This window comes from Paramisgurnus dabryanus, chromosome 4, assembly GCF_030506205.2.
Source record: "Paramisgurnus dabryanus chromosome 4, PD_genome_1.1, whole genome shotgun sequence".
NCBI classification, from domain to species: Eukaryota; Metazoa; Chordata; class Actinopteri; order Cypriniformes; family Cobitidae; genus Paramisgurnus; species Paramisgurnus dabryanus.
The window spans coordinates 41,277,011-41,298,392 of NC_133340.1; the positions used below are offsets into that span (position 1 = coordinate 41,277,011).

The 21,382-nt window shown below is 43.0% G+C and overlaps 1 pseudogene; it reads right to left on the reverse strand.

Annotated features, from left to right (window-relative positions):
- LOC135736147 (uncharacterized) overlaps positions 1 to 13,215 on the reverse strand; it is a 29,393-nt pseudogene extending 16,178 nt beyond the window's left edge.
- Between the last annotated feature and the right edge of the window lie 8,167 nt (positions 13,216 to 21,382).

Below are 21,382 nucleotides of genomic sequence, written 5' to 3' on the forward strand. Positions count from 1 at the left end.
AAGAGTTTTTCAAAGGTTTACTACTAAAAAAGTGATATTCACAAAATTGACATTTACCTAATATTTGCTTACTAAATAAAATGCATTAAACTCACCAAATTAGCCTGTGGATTATTTGTAAACAAAAATTCATCCTCCTTTCTTTCCTCAAGAAGAGTTCCATCAGAGGTCCTTTTCTATCGCCATAGAGGTTAATGCTGTAAGTTGAGACTGTCAGTTAGAATTTCTGCCATAAGTTTTAATTAATGTCAACGCGTACAGCTGTCACATGCTCTCACCCACATTTTTATGCTGAAGGAAATTAAGGATTTCAGTTCTGTTTTTATCAGGGACAAATCGAATAATGTTCTGTGACTCTGCGACTGCGTTAAGCATGTTTGAAACTGCTGGGGGTCAATAAAATCAAATGATGCAAAAATAATGACATCACTGTAAGCCTCCTAGATGCCGTGTTTGACAGAAATCTGATTGACCACAAAGGAAGATTTTTGAGGAATGTTTGAAACCAAACCAATCATGAGCTCCATTGACTTCCATAGTAGGATAAAAGAATACTATGGAAGTGAACATTCCTAAAATATCTTCCTTTGTGGTCATCAGAACCAAGAATTTTATAAAGGTTTGTAACAACATGAGAGTGAGTAAATGATGACAGAATTTTTATTTTTGGGTAGCCTATCCCTTTTACATTTATACATTTGGCAGATGCTTTTTTCCACAGCTACACACAGAGCATTACAAAGTATACATTTTATCAATTTGTGTTCCCTGGGTTTGAACGCATGACCTCTTGTACATTAAGTCAGAAGAAGGCCTGATTCTCACTTTCAATGAACCTGTAAGCTCAATTTACAGTAGTTGGTGCAACTTAAGCTGAAGCTGCAGTTTTGTGTTACATTCCCCTCACAGTGCAAAAATGAATGCCGTGATTCTGAGAGTGCGGCCTGCCACGTTTGATGCAGAAATGCAGGTATTTGGCAATTTTAAAAATATCTTCAGAGCTTATGAAAATAACACCGCTACATAAAATTTTTATCAGCACATCATGAGCTGGATGTAAATATACAGCTAGATGTTTGCTTCAATGTGTGGCATCAGTGTGTATTTCACTTTCCATGAATTAGTGTTTTATTTCTTATAAGTAATTGTGTACTCTACAAACTTATTCACCACGAAAAACATTTAATAAATTAGGAGCTGATGCAAAAGCCACTAAACGCCACCTCCATCAAAATAGAGATAATGATATTAACCGAATGCTCTCAGCATGTATTTGTCATGATTCTGCCCTCTTGTCCAATTGTTTTATTCTTAAGTCTTACTCTTAATCATTACGGACAATGTCAGTAAAGTTAACGCCGACTTTTACCTTCTGTAAAAAGATCAGGAGATATTATCTCAGATAATACTAATCCAGTGCGAATAGACCAGCTGTTTATAAACACGTACATTCCATCATTCCTGTTATTTTTCGGGTTTCTTTCACATATAGAACCGCTTAAAGAAGCATTTACTTGGGTTCTAGGTGGAAAAACAAGTCAGTGGCAAGTCAGTTCCTGAATAACATGACACAAACATTAGGGACTTTAAGGAACAGCCTCTGGTGGAACGGCAACGGCATTCTGGCATTGTATTGCGCATGTGTGAATTTTCCTGCTACTTTGCAATGTTCTACTGTAACCGGCTACTATGGGAGAACAGCTGATTTGCCGGAGTCGCTACAACGTGAGAGATTAGGTCAATAAATGTTATGTTTTATGGCATATGACATTGTAATTGCATCAGTTTATGATGGTACCATTAGTATTTTATATAATATGTGTTAAAATGTTTTAAATTTAATTAAAAAAATCTGTTTGTTGGTTAAAAGGCAAGTATTGCTTACACGTAAATGTAGGTTTTTAGACTTATTTACATCATACAATAGTAAAAACTCCTCTTCTGACAAAAGATTGTCATTTAATGCCAAAAGCAAAAAAGAATGATTTTTTTTGTATTTCAATAAATGAATAAATGCCGCATTGTGCTGTCCTGTTTACGGTTGCTTAGTGTTTTTTACGTTCTTGGCTACGGCGGTGTGACAGCATACTTCCGTTCCATTCGCAGATGTTGCTTAAAGTCCCTATTAAATACAGTGTTTTGAGTTTTCCTAGTGTCATGTTGCTTGCACATGTGATATCTGGAAGCAAGGTAATGTGCACGTGACGATGAGAGTGGTAACCCCCTCCCACTTCTAAATATTTTACCGAGTTTTTCATCCCTTGCAAATTGACCATCAATATTGCAAACGTCCCTTTGGTAAAATTACATAACGCCATCTACCGCCCTAAAACAAATCCTGTCCAAATAGGGCTTTAGTCTTGAGGCAGGATCATGAGAGGCCCATGTTTTATGTGGTAGCACATGGCCTTTGTTTGGGCTGTGTGCTTCCTTCTCTCGTCTCCTGACCACACCCCTCGTCTCCTCGTTATTCACCTTGTTATTGTTTCATCATTGTCACCTGTTGCTCTCTGGATTTTCTCTCTTATGCCGAGTTCAGACTGCACGATTTTAGCCCTGATTTTGACTCGCCGACAGGTTTTGAGAAATCGCCGACAAATGCCCGAAATCACAGCCAAATCTATGCTCCTGCACGTGAGTGACAAGCACACAGTGTGAATGATAAAAGACGTGTTCTGAGAGAATCGCAGACGAGTCGCCGACACCCGTGAGATATTTGGCATGCTAAATATCTGGACCGGTCGGCGATTCAAAATCATGCCGTGTGAAATGTGTTTTGACTGACAATAACATCAGCGATGACCTACAGCCAATGAGAGAACATCATACAGGGCAGCTGGAAGTTCGGGGAGGAGTTTCTCAAAACATCTCATCCTTCATAATCTTTATTTATTCTTTCTGCTGCAAATGAGCGCACATGCAATTTGTATGGTAAGCTTTTTGCGAGCTACTATTTTTAATAATAATCCCAGTCTCACGTGAGAGCTCCGGTCTTGTTTCCTTCGCGTCACTTCTCACGTGCGTTTGGTTGTGAGACGTAGTTTGCGGACCGGGACAAAGTTATCGGCGATTCTTCTTACGGTAAAGTCATGCAGTATGAAAACACCTGTCGCCAATCCATCATGCAGTCTGAAACAGCAGCGACTGAACGCTACCCCAGATAATCACGCAGTGTGAAATCACAGGTGACCCGACTAGTTTGAAAATCACACAGTCTGAACTCGGCATTAGTTAATTCCCTTGTGTTGTGCCAGTTTGTTTTGGAAAATACCTTGTCTTTGTACTGTTACCATCTGCTGCTTATAATAGTGTTTTGTAATACTTAGCACATTTTTGTACTCCCGCCAGGTTTTGTCCAGTTTATTGTTAAAGTCTGTTTAGTGTTTAATACTCCTGTCATTACCTTATTTTACCCCCTTTGGTTTTCATTATTTTGTATAATAAACCTTTTTGGTGTGTGTATCTGCACCTGGGTTCTATCTTACTACATTCATGACATTAATATACATTAATCAAATAATTTCTAATCAAATCCGCTTAATCCAAGCCTTAGCCCATTCAAAAATACCGGTTTGTTGGCAGAATCTAATAAACACCACAATTTTTCAGCAAAGTCCTCTAAGTGCACTGAAGACCAATTGGATGAGCGACAATGTGCATAAATCAATGTGCAAGGAGGTTTACCGTATATATAAAGATACTGACCGATTTTTTTAGCCTTTTACTTTTACTCAGAAAGGATAATGGAGAGAGACTGGAGTTTTTTTCAGAAGTCCATCTATATAGGCCCTGTCCCAAATGGCACACTCCGGACTTGTGGACTTCCCCGGAGTCCACACTTTCATGACATCATGTAGTGCAGATCATGTAGTGCACACCGGATTTGTATTTTGGTACAGACTCGAGCGTCACGCGGAAATAGGAAGAGAAGTTTCCCATCAGTGTGAACTCCTCCCATCTATCGTCTGATCGGTCCGATTGCTCTTTAGCAAGGACTTCTGGGTTGGAAAAGTATGTGAAGCCTGCAGCAGTGCGGGTTTCGCCAAAGACCACATCAAGGGTGCAAAGGGGGCGCTGATGAGCAAGTACGCGTAATTTAAGGCCACGAGACCGAAAGTACACATTAACTGCACCATTTGGGAAAGGGCTATAGTTGGTGAAGCAGCTCAAGATTTGTTAAATTCCAATTCAATAACTAAACTGATATTTATGAAAATAGGACATTTTAATCACTGACTAACAATTGACCTTTGACTGAAATAAGCTCCTTCAGTGTGATACAAGACCCTCCGCTTCTCTTTGGGTCCTGATCCGTGTGGGTCCTAATCACTCCCGATTCGCGTTGGGTCCTGACAAGGCTATCTCACAAGAATTTGTAAATATTTTACGAGTTGGCTAATTCGTATTAATTCACACAACCACATTCGTAAGTTTTGGTATGATTTGCCTTGACCCCTATGACATTGGAGTTAGGTGTGGGGTTAGGGGTTCAGTTTTGTTGTTGTTGTTGTTTTTTCGTGAGAACCGTACAATTTTGCACGATTAACTTCATAATTAATTGATACGAATTAGCCAACTCGTAAAATATGTACAATTTCTCGTGAGATCAGGCTGGTCCTGATCACACTATCGGGGCTTATTTCTGTGATAACAATTGGCTGCATACAATATACATTATCCCTTACTTAACTAAACTAAGAAAAACTATGAGAGTAAGCAAGTCTTGTTTGTTTTTTTACCACACTACAGAATATGCTTCAAATGTTATTGAGCAGTAGTTGTGATCCGGCTTTTGCCTATGCAACATATCTTTTATAGAATTTTGAATTTGAAAAACAATTTGGAATTTTGCTGAAAAATTTGTCTTAAAAAAGTTCTCATTTTCATTTCAACAGTATATCAAAGCATTCCATTGAAACTTCCTCTCATCTTCTTGCACGCCGCCCACTCTCTGCTGGAGCCACATGGAAGACACGTGAACAACATCGCAGGAAATGAAGAGCACCGAAAAAAAACCCCACAATAAATCGAATGCATTGCATAGAAGATGTAGAGGTACAGAAATCTCACGGAGGACTTTAAAGGGCATGTCAAATTAACTTTCAAAAGTTCAGGAATGTGATAATAAGTCCAGCAAATCTCGGAGCGTGATTTGAGGAGAGCTATGCCTATAAATACAAGAGTAATGGCAGTGGTATTCTTTCATGACAATAAATTAATGGCTCGAAAGAACCCAAGGGACCCTTATACAGATTACATTTTAGACCAAATTTCCTAGGGTTTTCTGAGGAAACAAGACTGGGAGAGAGAAAAGAGAGGTTGGAAAGGTGAGAAAGGCAGTTTGCCAGAGAGTTGAGACATTATAGATAGATAGAGACATTGGAGTCCATCTCTATAATATACAGCACATATCATTCACAGCACCGCCTAATTCATTATCCACACTGCTCCACAATTATGCAGCGTCTGCAATACAGAGCGCTTGGGCGCACACACACTATGTGTCACACTTTATCACCCAAGCTGAGGTCCATCACACTAAATTACAGCGCCAATAAGACCTGTAGGCCACAACGAATGGCCAGCATCTCTCCCTGCCTCTCTCTTTCTCTCTGATTCACACACACACACACAGAAAATGTTACGAACTCCTGAAAGACTGTGTTGGTTACTCATCTGTACTTTTTCTTTTCCTACTGTATGTCTTTGATATCACATAACGTATTTTATATCTCATAGTGTCTTGTTCACATCTCACCTTTATGGGTCATTTTTTAGAGCCTGGTTTTCTTATGCATCTCTCTTTTCCCATTAAATCTCACCGTCTGTCTGTTTTCATTTTGATCACCCTTTCATTGTCTTCCCTTTTCTTCTCTCTCTCTCTTCCCTGAACAAATGCCTCCGTAGAGACAATAAACAAAAACAACGACCTCTTTAAAAACCCTCAATATGGCTCACTGGCAAATGAAGTCACGGGGGACAAATTATAGTGGTTCTTGTTATCGTCAACCTGCTTATTAATTCTGCGTGTTTTTTTAAGCGTTGGGTCGGGGCTGTATTTTAAAACGTCTTAATGGCCTCTGCCATTCCATTAACATCCCGTTCCCCTTCTCTGCGCTCTGACGGATTTGCGAGTCACCTAATTGCAGACAAATCGCTTTGCCACACACAATAATTTCAGCATTTTTGATGTTTAATTTCAGGAGCTGATTGCACGCCGGTATTTTCCTTTTCTCTCGGCCGTTGTTTAACTCTAAGGCTATTTTTCTTTGGCGTAAGGTGTGCAGTCTGTGTCTGTCTCGCAGCGCGCATACACAATGAGGGGCGCTGACTGCGCGGGAGATTGATTTCATAAATCACGCGCTTGTTTGTAATGGCTTTCTTTCCCCGGTGCTCTTTTTTTACCCGGCAGCAAAAGCCATTCAATAAATGGCACGTCACTGTTGTGTGTAATGCACGGAGACAAACAGCAAACTAATGACTTTAATGGGCTTCGCTGAATGTCAGGACTGCCAAGTTTCTATATGCATGGGGTTGTTGGACGGTATGTAACCCGCTGTAGGACTCTGTGTGGAGGCCTGCTGCTTGCTTACCTGTTTGATGAGTTGTGCATATAATGTGCTTCCTTTAATCCAGCCAATCAAAATCTTTACGTGACAATGAAACATCCACTACTTAATTGTCACTTTAACCTTTGGGCTTTTTAAATGTGGCTGACAACAGAGACAGCCCTTTAAAATCGATTGCATCACTGCGGGGCACATACTGTGGTAAATCAGAAAAGGGAAATAGGGTGTGCGTGCCTATGAGTTTCCACAAACACAGTAAATGCAGAAAGTGACCCTGTGGTCCACACGGGATTAACAAAATACATACATTTTAGGGATTACGTTTTAGCTCACAATTAGTCTTTAATATATATTAAACGAATATTTTGTATTCAAGTTAAAGTTGATAATCAAAAATTAAGAATTTTTGATACAGTCCATCTTTGTTTTTAAAGGGGACATATCACAGGACTTTAAGATGTCAAATGAATCTATGGTGTCTCCAGAGTACATATGTGAAGGTTTAGCTCAAAATACATCATAGATCATTTATTATAACATGTTAAAATTGCCACTTTGTACATATAATCAATTTAATGCTCTCTCTGCACTAAATGGCAGTGCCGTGGTTCAGATTAAGGGGCGGTATTTTTATAATAAGATCCCCTTTTGACATCACAAGGGGAGCCAAATTTCAATGAGCAATTTTTTCACGCCTGCAGAGAATGGTTTACCAAAAGTTACTGGGTTGATCTTTTCAACATTTCTAAGCTGATAGAAGCACTGGGGACTCAATTATAGCACTTAAACATGGAAAAAGTCAGGTTTTTATGATATGTCCCCTTTAAGCAGTTATGGATTTGAAAAGAGAAAAAGCTTTATATGCATTTTTCAGGAGTATAGCCATAAGACTTAAAATTGTACTTGTCATAAAATGACATACTTCTTTTTTCATTAGAATAAACTTTACATTTCTGCATTTGGCAGACACTTTTATTCAATGCAACTTGCTGTACAGTGTATAGTGTAAACTTTAAATTATGTGTTTCTGGGGACTTGATCCCAAGGTTTGTGTTGCTAACACAATACTCATTTGAACTACAGGAACAATTTTAGTTTATCACTATTTGCTGCCACAAATGCTTCTGATTGACCTAAACTTATACTAAACCCAGACAAATCCTTTGTAGGAAGAACTGAGAGAACACCACACTGACTTTTTTTGGTCACTTTATGTGGATTTTTATATTGCTAGGCAACCACCTGTCTTGTCAATCAAATATTGAAGCATGAGTGCTCTTTTGCGTTTAACTGTCATATAAGCAGAAACTTTAAAAAGAGGACGCTTGCTTTGACCTTGATTAAGGGTGAGAGGTGCACAAATACACAGGAGACAGTGGCCTCGCCGAAAACTCTAAATTTCTGCCTTCTGAGGCAGCATTCCAAGGCAGGAAGGCATCAAGGCATGTCCGAATCCAATTTTAGGGTTACTTCCTGACTCGTGAGATACCTCCATCGACCTGACCCACAATTCTTTGCATATGTGCGCATGGGGAATGTGATTGGTCGAGCCTGGTCGAGTAAAAAAAAAAAAATGGCGACCACAAAAGCAGCTGGAGCACAAATTTAGTTAAATAAATGCATATTAATGCCTTAGGGTGTTTTCACATCTGTAGTTCTGTTAATTGGTCCGGACCAAAAGCAAAAAATTATACATTGTAGCTTTTTTAGCAGTTTTCCTTTTCACACCACACTGATTGCTATGGTACGCACCAGTTGAAATTTCCTAAAGTGCTTCTCAATTGGTCAGCCAACATGTGCAAAACGGAACCCCGGAAGTAAACAAAAAGGAGGAAAACACAGCAGACACCATGGACATACGAATGGGTGCTGTAATTATGTCTAAGTGGTTGTTATACATAGTTTGTATACAGCAATCTAGACAAACTGTTCATTTCCAGAACGGATGTGGCTTGAAAACAACGTTTTAATGCACTACAAACGGCGAAGACACCAAATTTCTGAGGCTTCGCCCGCACCTCCTCGCAACTCCAGGTATGTCCGCGACCTGTCATTGTGCTAATATTACTAATAGAAACTTCCTCATCCGATAATGCACTGCGCAACTGACTACGGCAGGTGGTTTAGTCCAAAATGCGCAGTACTTTTGCATTTAGGTTGGTTCATTCTCGGATCGTGTTCTCACCACAAACAAACCGCTCTAGAGTTCGTTTGAAAGCGTACCGAGACCACCTCTTCAAGGAGCTCTCGGTCCGCTTGTTTGGCCCGCTTCTGGTGCACATCAGAGTTCGATTGCTGCATTCTCACCTGCCCAAACGAACCACACCAAGTGAGCAATCAAACTCTGGTACGATTCAACCGAACTAAATGAGGCAGGTGTGAAAGCACCCTTAGTTTTCGGATGCAGCCCGTGAGTGACTGCAGTCCGGTTGTTTGAAACAAATGTAAACTTTCGTCACCACAACGAAAGACCCCCCTCTCCCCTCATTTGATTAGCCATTGAAAAAACACGAATGACGTTGGCCGCTTTTCCGCCCTTAGCGCGTGTTGTGGCAGGCAGCAAAAACGCAAGGTGTTTGGCGCGCATAAACAGCACGCATAACGCTTTCTGTCCATAGAAAATCAATCAAAAAGGTGCCTGCAACTGCCATAAACGCATTTGGTGTGATCGGGCCCCAAATGTGTTTGACATGCTTTTATAAACAAGCATTTTTTATCTTATATTGTAAAATTGCTGTAGTTAGCCAGCAGTTTGCTAGTAACTTACTGTAGATTTATATTTATCTAATTTATTGCCAACAGTTTGTTCAAAGAAAATTATATATTAAACTTTAACAAGTCATGAGCCATAAACAAAACCTCATCAAGCTTTCTTATTTTTCAGATTTTGGTCATAATGCTGTACTTTTTATAGTTTTCTCCTGTAAAGATAAAGTCTTGTTAATGTTTAATGTGCATTTATCTTTGAGCAAACTGTTGCCACTAAATAACATTTAACATTTAGTAAAAACATTTTAACAGTGTAAACAGCATGTTGCCTGGTCATTTACATTTTCACTGTCTAACACACATGAAACAACATGATTTTAGAATTTATCTTTCTAAATGGATAGACACAGGCTAATTTTATGCCTGTCACAGTAAATTAGTCTGGCATCTATTGAGTCCCTCTCACTGTCATAATGTGATGTGTGTATGTTCATGTGTATGCTACAGACATTTGAAGTTGATATTTACATTTACATTTATACACTTGGCAGACACTTTTATCCAATTTTCATCCAAAGTGACTTATATTAGTATTATGTGTTACCAGGGAATCAAACCAACAATTATTGCACTGCTAATGCTCAGCTCAACCAACTGAGCTCTAGGGTGACTTAATGATATTTTATGTCCTAAAAACTAAATAAGCCACACACATGCACTTCATGTTACTCTAAATGAATCAATCTGTCAATTTGGGATCTATGCTTTGGTTAATATGAGACTGTCGGGTAATGGTTTAGAAAATAACTGAATAAGAGCTGTCTCTGTGTCTGTCTGTCTGTCTGTCTGTCTCTGTGTGTGCATGTGACGAGAATTCAGAGTTTGATTCCCGTTGCAACCTGCCTCAGGACAGAAGTTAGCTATCGCTAGACTAACTGACATGTTAATGAGCTATAAAAGCATTACTCCCTACTGCTAATCATTAAAATGCATTAGTGAAGCTCCTAAATAAAACAACAGGAACATTATACCGCAGTCTCTCTCATTGACTCTACACAATTGTATTGGTGAAGTTCACCACATCAGCATTCAAACCCCGACTCTCTCTTTATCTCTGCCAGTTCCTAGATTTTTCAGAAACAGCATAATTCTTCAATAAAGTGCTTTTTAAGTTTGCTGAAATCTTTACATTTTAACTCACTGTTATTAAATTATTTATAGCTGTGGTAACACACTGGCACTTATCACATGCTCAAAAAGCTGATCCTAAACCTGTCAAAACACAGCAGTTAGCCGCGACAGTCGCTCACTAACAAGCATGTAACAGTGTGCGCATGGACGCGCTAATAACAGCGGCAAGGCTGCACCATTAATGCTACATCTCCCCAGATTCAGGCTAATGATGAGACATGCCTGTGATATTAATTAATGCTGATACTTTTTAGAGCCCAAATTACAGAAAATGTAACAGTTGGTATATGACACAAGTCTGATATGTGAAGAGCTATTTTTAAAACACTGGTATAATGACTGATTAGAGTTCATTTTCTAGAAAGTAAGAAAAAGGAAAGAAAGAAAGAAAGAACCCCTGAGTCAAACCCGTGAACTTTGTGTTGCTAATGCTCTATCCTCTACCCATAGACTGTAAAAAAAAGATGGACGACGCCCGTTCGCTCTCTGCCATTGGTGAAAAGCGAATTTGGGACCAGTCCTGCACAGTAGTGAGCAGAAAGTAAAGCCGCGAAATCAAGCCCTAGCTCTCGCAGAATGCGCATATCACAGCTGTCCATCATGATGTTACACTGTCACAAGGTGACGATCTTTAGGGGCGGAACCAAAAATTGGGAAGTTTTGGTTCCGCCCGGAAGTGTTTGCCACCCGGACCGGAAGGAGATAACACCGGAACTTCCGGTAACGCCGCGAGGAGGAAAATCGGCAAATTGAGTACAGCTGTGTCTAGTTAAGGACAGTGGTCGGCGATTGGAGGTTACGCCGAACCAAACGGTATTTAAGATCAACTTTAATCACAGTTGGGGTGCTTTTTGTGACTGTTGGGCGTTGCGAGTGTTGGCATTGTGTAGGTTCACTCGACACGCTACTGGCGGCGGTCGGATTCTCTCTCTCAAGTTGAACAGACTTTAGAAGTAAGTGCAAACCTTAAGGGTTGAAAGACGAACGTAAACAACGTAATTGAAGACACATTAAGAGGAGAAGAAACGGAGTTGTGTGAGTACTAACTGTGGAGAAGTATTCGAAGTGTTTGGAAGAGACGTACTGTTGCAGTATTGATGTTGCTGGTCGAAGGGAACGGAGAAAAAGGAGAGAGAGGAACACTTTAAATTGACGAGTGAGTAACCATATTGTTGTACAGCCACTGTGTATTTACTGACCTGTCTTCTAGTAAATCCCTCCGGGAAAAGGAGAGCGGCCCTACCCCTAGGGAAGCGTGGTGGGCGAGCCGAGGAGATTCTTTGGTCGAAGCCAGCCACAGTGACGAGACCACCACTAAGGCCGCGAGATCCATCGCCGATCGGACTCGGGCAAAGTGGGCGAAGACGGGCGTCCTTTGTGTGTACACGATTTGGTGGGTGAGTCTTTTGTGCTGTGGAAACTTTCACTATAGCGTGGTGCTGTGTATTCTGCTGTGTATTGCTGTGTGTGTCTTTTCAGACAAACCCCCGCCTTCATACATTTTGTCTGGGAGAACGAAGAGGCTGTCGGCCCTGGTGGAACACTATTATACTGTACGTGTGAGTGTGCTTCTAGCTACGAGTGATGGAGTGGTGCCCTGAAACGAGTCCTGTGGAGGCATTTGGGGGTTGCAACGAGCGGCGGCGAAGAGCTGGGAAACTAGTGGATACGTGAGTACAACTAGTGAATGCTATTGTGGATGTTTTGATCCTACGAAATACCTACTGTTGCAGAGAACGTGGTGTAGGAAATCTCGGCCGTCCCGAGGTCCCTACAAAAGGGCGCCCCTGTCCGGTGGAAGATCGCCTAACGGTGACGTGAGAGGGCAGCGCTCGGCCTTGGTGTGACGGTGCGACGAGTACACCCCTCTGCGACCAACACGCTCGTCGAGAGGGTTCGCCCCCGACGTTACATGGAAAACTGCATATCTCACCTGACCCAACTACAAGTATCGTAAGTCCGCCGTGCTTACCTTATGCAACTAAATAACCCCAGGTCTGTGATCTAAATTCGAACAGGAGGGCACCGCATTCAGCTGTTGTCTGTGGAGAGAGAAAGAGAGAAAGTGAACGCCAGAGAAAACGAACCGAACAAACCTCATACTTACCGTAGGCTGTATGCAGCAAAGAGGTGAGAGAGCCAAGTTGAATTAACTGTGTCTTGTGTCCCAGCTGCTGTCTGTGGAAAGAGAAAGAGAGAAAGTGAACGCCAGAGAAAACGAACCGAACAAACCTCATACTTACCGTAGGCTGTATGCAGCGAAGAGGTGAGAGAGCCAAGTTGAACTAACTGTGCCTTGTGTCCCAGCTGCTGTCTGTGGAGAGAGAAAGAGAGAAAGTGAATGCCAGGAAAACGAACGGAGCAAACCTCATACTTACCGTAGGCTGTATGCAGCGAAGAGGTGAGAGAACCGAGTTGAACTAACTGTGCCTTGTGTCCCAGTTGCGGTCTGTGGAGAGAGAAAGAGAGGAAGTGAACACCAGAGGAAACGAACGGAGAAAGGTACGCAAACAGTGAGGAGTCCATTCACCAGTCATACGAATATTTATTCTGCCTCCAGGAAGAAGAAGGAGGGCGCCACGGCTAGCAGGGACCAGGTCGGAGCCTGACGTTCCCTTTCCCCCGGCTTACGGGAGTTTACATCTCCGCTCCCCCTTGCCCCTGCCTGACCTAGCACTACAGACCCCCTGGAGGGAAGAGTCAGAGGAACATTAGTTTTAAATTGCCCTTTCCCCAATCCCCCCATTCTTTTAAATATTTAATAAATAAAGATTGTTTTATATTTTACCTGCTCTCGTTGTTGTCTGGTCATTGGGTTGGCTTTGGGGACATCCTCGAGGTGGAAGTTGAGAAGGGGCGTGGCTTTAGTCCAAGCATAGCCAGCCCCTGGGCGTGACAACACCACCGTTTTTATAGCATTAAATAACTAACTAAAACAAACTTATTTTAAAAACAAACACTTGAATTTACATCAGCGTGATAAAAACTACAGTAAACGACAGAAACCAGCTTCGGAAAAAACATAATTGAAGTGTAATTAAATTGTTTAGTTGGTCTCAAGACTCATTGAATAACATGGGGGAGGCGGGGTTTATGACCTATACTTGGACCAGTCACTGGGGGGCGATCAAGACATTTTGGCTCAGGGCTTGTGTGGCACACTTGATAAAACCTCAAGTTATGTCAATCACGCTTACACACACAACCTCCAAAACTTTTGTCTGTCATAAAAAAAATTAGGATCAGGTTCAATTTTGACATCAGTGCCACCATACAAGCGAACGCCAAGATCAAGAATAGCGCCTGACAGAAAGAGACAAAATATAAAGACTGAAAGAAAGTGCCATAATTATGAGGTATGGTAGCCAATTCTCAAAATGTGACCTCCCACAGATGCGTGCACACATGCAAAGCATTGGACAGCAGCCCCCAGCAGGAGGAAACTGAGAAAGCTGTCTGCTTAAGTTAGCTTAACGATAGCTTGTTGCTATTTATCCATTCGCAGTAAATAGTGCTACTGTTACAAAAACTTCATTGTATACTGTTTTGCGGATGAATTAATATGTGTGGGTGTGCAAGGTTTGTGTGCTTGACGAATTTGTAGGATAACAAAAAAAAAAAAACGCATACAAAAATACTGATTACAGTGTGCAAAGATCTTAAGTCCTATATGTCACAAGGTGACTTAGGGCGGAACCAAAAATGGGGAGGAGAGGTTCCGCCCGGGCAGATTTTTTTTAATGCACCGGTTTACTTCCTGACTCTCCATAGCAACAAACGAAGCCAAATTCGCCACAGGTGCAACAAATTAATTAATCAAAGTGTGATTGGAGGCTGTGGGAGAATTAAGCACTTAAATAGCTCTGCAGGAACACAAAAGAGAAGCGATGGACACGAGAAGCGATTGACACGGGGAAAGCTCCTTTGCCGAAGGCAGGAAAGAGACACGCACCCTTTGAAGAGCCCGAAGGCTCTGTTGATCCGGGCTGCGCTAGGAGCGCGCGGAAAGAAGACGGAGCCACAGGAGGTGAAAGAAGGGCAAGCTGTGGATCTCTTAAAGGAGCACCCCGTGTGCTTTTTGGAGAGGTCGTAGTGTGTGCTGAGGAACGGAGCTGTGCTCGTTGATAGACGTGGTGACTGTCTATATTCTCTCTCTCTCTCGTTGTAGTCTGCGGTGAACCTGCTGGGGTGGAAAGAAAATCCTATGGGTAGAAGGAACCTTGGTCTAAACAGCACCTTTGAAGGAGTAAAGCAGGAAGAAAATCGACCTTGTTGCACAACGTAAACAAAGGCTATCCGCTGTGAGTATAAATTCCGGTGTGGAGCAACTAGCATAAAATTTACCTGTGTAATCGTTGGAAACCTCCAGGAGAAGGAGGGCGGCCCTACCCCTAGAACAGCGTGGTGGGTGAGCCGTTAGAAGCGTCAATCCAAGCAGCCACAGCAACGAAACATTATTCAGGTCGTATTTTCCATCGCCCTTACGTTCAGCCCAAGTGAAGTGGAGGACGCTGGGCGTTTTCCTTGTTGTGTACACGTATAGTGTGGTGAGTGAGACTTTGTAATTAATAAACTTTTCACGTTGGAGTGGTGCCGTGTATTTGCTGTGGGTTGCTGTGTGTCTTGTCAGACGAAGCCCCGCATCATCCATTCTTCTACTGGGCAGAGGACGGAGAGGCTAACGACCTCAGAATTTACAGCTATTATACGCAGTGTGCTATTTGGAGTTGAAGTGACGCGGATCAAGAGCTGTCAGCGACTGTGAGTACAATATTGGAATCATTCGTAGTGAACACTTACCTGTGTCTGTCCTTGTCGCAGAGTCGGAGGCGAAAGAGTTCCGCCGCCCCGTGGTCCCTACAAAGGGGCGCCCCTGTCCAGGATTCGATCGCCTTACAGGCAGTGGGGATAGAGCAGCGCTCGACCCGGTGAGGCGGTGTGTTATCTTCGCCCCTCTGCTGGACCTGCGGAAAGAAAGCCATACCTACCCAGAGAGCTGTAAACAGCAGAGCCGGTGAGAAATACTCTAAGTCCAAGTAACAGTGCTTTTGTGTCCTAGCGGTCACCTGTGGAGAGAAAGGAGAACGAGAGTGAACATACGGAGAACAGACTGGTTAAAGTGATACCTACCCAGAGAGCTGTAAACAGCAGAGCCGGTGAGAAATACTCGAAGTCCAAGTAACAGTGCTTTTGTGTCCTAGCGGCCACCTGTGGAGAGAAAGGAGAACGAGAGTGAACATACGGAGAACAGACTGGTTAAAGTGATACCTACCCAGAGAGCTGTAAACAGCAGAGCCGGTGAGAAATACTCGAAGTCCAAGTAACAGTGCTTTTGTGTCCTAGCGGCCACCTGTGGAGAGAAAGGAGAACGAGAGTGAACCTACAGAGAACAGACTGGTTAAAGTGATACCTACCCAGAGAGCTGTAAACAGCAGAGCCGGTGAGAAATACTCGAAGTCCAAGTAACAGTGTTTTTGTGTCCTAGCGGCCACCTGTGGAGAGAAAGGAGAACGAGAGTGAACATACGGAGAACAGACTGTGTAAAGTGATACCTACCCAGAGAGCTGTAAACAGCAGAGCCGGTGAGGAGTACTCTAAGTCCAAGTAACAGTGCTTTTGTGCCCTAGTGGCCACCTGTGGAGAGAAAGGAGAACGAGGGTGAACGCACGACGAAGAGACGTGAAGGCACGCGGGGCGAGGACCCCCTGTCGAATAGACGAAGGTACGCAGACAGCGGAAAAATCTCCTTACCAGCCACACTGATTTTGTTCTGCCTCCAGGAAGGAAGAAGGAGGGCGCCACGGATAGCAGGGACCAGGCCGGAGCCTGACGTTTCCCCTTTCCCCCGGATTACGGTGGTCTGCACCCCTGTTGCCCTTGCCCCTGTCTGCCCGTGGCTGCAGTCTCCCTGGAGGGACGAGAAGAAGCCCATTAGTTTTAATTTCCCCTTTCCCCAATTCCCCAGTTCTTTTAAATATTTAACTTCAATAAAGCTTGTTTTATATTTTACTTACCTGTTCCCGTGTTTGTCTGGTCATTGGGTTGGCTTTGGGGACCTCCTCGAGGTGGAAGTCGAGAAGGGGCGTGGCTTTAGTCTAACATAGCCAGCCCCTGGTGGTGACAGATTTTGGCGTAGTCGGCAGGATTCCACCTCGAGTTGAGTAACCAAGGTCACCAAATGACCGACAACGCGGGGCCCGCAGCCCAACCCCGTGCCATGCCCGTCCTGTTTTTAAAGAGAGACCCTACACCATTTTTACCCGTCCCTACGAAGAGCCCGTTCTAGGGACTAGAACGGATTGGCGGGGGAGGATGTCACAAGGTGACTTAGGGCGGAACCAAAAATGGGGAGGAGAGGTTCCGCCCGGGCAGATTTTTTTTAATGCACCGGTTTACTTCCTGACTCTCCATAGCAACAAACGAAGCCAAATTCGCCACAGGTGCAACAAATTAATTAATCAAAGTGTGATTGGAGGCTGTGGGAGAATTAAGCACTTAAATAGCTCTGCAGGAACACAAAAGAGAAGCGATGGACACGAGAAGCGATTGACACGGGGAAAGCTCCTTTGCCGAAGGCAGGAAAGAGACACGCACCCTTTGAAGAGCCCGAAGGCTCTGTTGATCCGGGCTGCGCTAGGAGCGCGCGGAAAGAAGACGGAGCCACAGGAGGTGAAAGAAGGGCAAGCTGTGGATCTCTTAAAGGAGCACCCCGTGTGCTTTTTGGAGAGGTCGTAGTGTGTGCTGAGGAATGGAGCTGTGCTCGTTGATAGACGTGGTGACTGTCTATATTCTCTCTCTCTCTCGTTGTAGTCTGCGGTGAACCTGCTGGGGTGGAAAGAAAATCCTATGGGTAGAAGGAACCTTGGTCTAAACAGCACCTTTGAAGGAGTAAAGCAGGAAGAAAATCGACCTTGTTGCACAACGTAAACAAAGGCTATCCGCTGTGAGTATAAATTCCGGTGTGGAGCAACTAGCAGAAATTTACCTGTGTAATCGTTGGAAACCTCCAGGAGAAGGAGGGCGGCCCTACCCCTAGAACAGCGTGGTGGGTGAGCCGTTAGAAGCGTCAATCCAAGCAGCCACAGCAACGAAACATTATTCAGGTTGTATTTTCCATCGCCCTTACGTTCAGCCCAAGTGAAGTGGAGGACGCTGGGCGTTTTCCTTGTTGTGTACACTAGGGCTGGGCCGATCCACTTTTTCTATTACCGATACGATTTCGATCCCTGTATTCTGAGTATCGACCGATACCGATCCCGATCCAATACTAGTATTTTTCTTGATCCATTTAGAATTGTGTGTGTATAAACACATAAATATATATACGCACACATATACACACAAAACATGTTGCACAAAATCAGGAGAATATCATGTCAAGTGAATTTTTTTTTAATGAGATACAAGTTAAAAGAATGTAAGTGTTCTTAAATATTTATTAATTGTTTTTGAGTGGACATACGACTGAGCAAATAAATAGTTCAAGTACATTTTTACTTAATTGCGCAAACTGTCACAACATGAAAGACTTTTTAATCAGATGTTTAAAATACGGCTTTTGTGTGTGTGTGTGTGTGTGTGTGTGTGTGTGTGTGTGTGTGTGTGTGTATGTATGACATATTTAATTCACGCTACTCCAGTATATTAACTCTGCGAGCACCAAACCATTCAGTTTTTGTGACCTTAAATATCTTCATATATGCATTTGTTTTTCGCATAGGGCTGTTGAATATATTAGGAAGATTTTGAATATAGTGTATAATAACATTTATGGTGCTTTTATAATAGTTTGACTTTTCTGTAGCATGACAGTAACAACCACAAATAACGCACAGTATCGGATTTGGATCGGCCCCGTTTTTCCGATACCCGATCCAGCAAAAAAGGTCCGGTTCGACCCGATATCCGATCCAAAGTATTGGATCGGCCCACCCCTAGTGTACACGTATAGTGTGGTGAGTGAGACTTTGTAATTAATAAACTTTTCACGTTGGAGTGGTGCCGTGTATTTGCTGTGGGTTGCTGTGTGTCTTGTCAGACGAAGCCCCGCATCATCCATTCTTCTACTGGGCAGAGGACGGAGAGGCTAACGACCTCAGAATTTACAGCTATTATACGCAGTGTGCTATTTGGAGTTGAAGTGACGCGGATCAAGAGCTGTCAGCGACTGTGAGTACAATATTGGAATCATTCGTAGTGAACACTTACCTGTGTCTGTCCTTGTCACAGAGTCGGAGGCGAAAGAGTTCCGCCGCCCCGTGGTCCCTACAAAGGGGCGCCCCTGTCCAGGATTCGATCGCCTTACAGGCAGTGGGGATAGGGCAGCGCTCGACCCGGTGAGGCGGTGTGTTATCTTCGCCCCTCTGCTGGACCTGCGGAAAGAAAGCCATACCTACCCAGAGAGCTGTAAACAGCAGAGCCGGTGAGAAATACTCGAAGTCCAAGTAACAGTGCTTTTGTGTCCTAGTGGCCACCTGTGGAGAGAAAGGAGAACGAGAGTGAACATACGGAGAACAGACTGGTTAAAGTGATACCTACCCAGAAAGCTGTAAACAGCAGAGCCGGTGAGAAATACTCGAAGTCCAAGTAACAGTGCTTTTGTGTCCTAGCGGCCACCTGTGGAGAGAAAGGAGAACGAGAGTGAACATACGGAGAACAGACTGGTTAAAGTGATACCTACCCAGAGAGCTGTAAACAGCAGAGCCGGTGAGAAATACTCTAAGTCCAAGTAACAGTGCTTTTGTGCCCTAGTGGCCACCTGTGGAGAGAAAGGAGAACGAGGGTGAACGCACGACGAAGAGACGTGAAGGCACGCGGGGCGAGGACCCCCTGTCGAATAGACGAAGGTACGCAGACAGCGGAAAAATCTCCTTACCAGCCACACTGATTTTGTTCTGCCTCCAGGAAGGAAGAAGGAGGGCGCCACGGATAGCAGGGACCAGGCCGGAGCCTGACGTTTCCCCTTTCCCCCGGATTACGGTGGTCTGCACCCCTGTTGCCCTTGCCCCTGTCTGCCCGTGGCTGCAGTCTCCCTGGAGGGACGAGAAGAAGCCCATTAGTTTTAATTTCCCCTTTCCCCAATTCCCCAGTTCTTTTAAATATTTAACTTCAATAAAGCTTGTTTTATATTTTACTTACCTGTTCCCGTGTTTGTCTGGTCATTGGGTTGGCTTTGGGGACCTCCTCGAGGTGGAAGTTGAGAAGGGGCGTGGCTTTAGTCTAACATAGCCAGCCCCTGGTGGTGACATATACATCTGAGATGGCACGAATGAAGAAATTTAACAGAATCTCATTGCAATTTGTAAGTATTTTACGAGGCGGCAAATTTGTACGCTTTAATTTCATCCCTTTTTTAGGGGAAGGGTTAGGAATGTGGTGTCATGATCAGTGTTCGAATTGAGGGGGGGCTGGGGTGGACCCAGACTTCCTATAAGCATTGGGGGACCCCTACTGTATAAAGCAGAAAAATATTAATTGGGGGGTGCCCTGGTTTTTATTAAAATTCTTACAGTGCGTTGCCATAAAGCGATACTGTCCATTATTTTTCACAATTTCGCAATAATCTAATCCAAAAGATTTCTGTCTGAAATAAATGTAAACTCTCAATTGCACCTTATGCGCAAAATCTTTTAAACCTGGTAAGGAGCATCTCATTTCTGGCTGACGTCAGAGGTAATCAGGCCAATCACAACGTACAGATTAGCTGGCCAATCAGGGACATAGAGCTTTTCAAATACGTGCGTTTCAGGAAGAGAGTGAAATCTGGAGCTAGAAAAATGTACTATGCGGAAAATAATGTTTTTTTAACCATGAACCAACCGAACACATTGTACTATACCAAATACACCAAATAACATTGTTATTAAGCAATGAAATAGGTGCTCTTTAATCCAAAGCAATTTACTGTATGTGTACGTTCTTGGAACATGCACCAACAACTTTTGTCCTGCTAATGCAATAATCAATTTAACTACATTTTATTTTTCACTTCTATCATGTCACAAATGTTTCTGATTTAACTAAATTTCTACTAAACCCAGAATAATCTATTGAAAGAGGAAATTAGGTTATACATTATATATTTTTTTCTAAGTACAAACAGCATGATGCCTAGTCACTCACATGTTCCCTTCCTAAACAAGCACACTGAGGTGCCAAGAATTTATCTCTCTTTTATCTGGAGAGACAATTTAATTGACTGAAGTTTCTGCCGTTATTTTGTTATTATGAATTTAGGAAAGTCAGGGCTCAAAGGGAATTTTGGGCATGTGCTAATCTCCTAATACGTTCTAACATGATTTAAAGGAAGCACTCATGTGTCTGTTTTAACACAATGTTGAAGAGTTTAGTGGTGGTACACATGTCCTATTTGTCTGGTCGTTTCAGTCTCAGTGACTGTCTGCACTTGGTGCAGCTTCACAACTCCCCTGGGCATCTAATTAAAACAGGTCACAGACATTTATCTAACAGTAATTACCCCTCACTCACTCAATCAAGAGAGAGAGAGCCAGTTACAGGTCAGGGCTGATAAAGGAAAGAGAGAGAGAGAGAGAGAGAGAGAGAGAGAGAGAGAGAGAGAGAGAGAGAGAGAGAGAGAGAGAATAGGGGAAGAATGGTATTGATGACTAATGTAAAAATCTTCTCTCATTAATTCCTTTGAAATTCTGAATCAAATGAGCCAGTAAACAATATTGGGAAAGCTTGGCGCTTCTACTTTTGCCCACTGGATCAAATACAAACATGTTTATGTGATTTATGAAAACAAGCAGACAAAGATGCATGTGCATGCATACCCAGTGTCACAATGCCTCTGTCCAGACAGAGTCTCTGGCCACCAGGTGGGTGATAAATTGCACCGCTAAGAAGGAGGGATGCTTTTCACTGACACGCAAACACACTTACACACAAACACA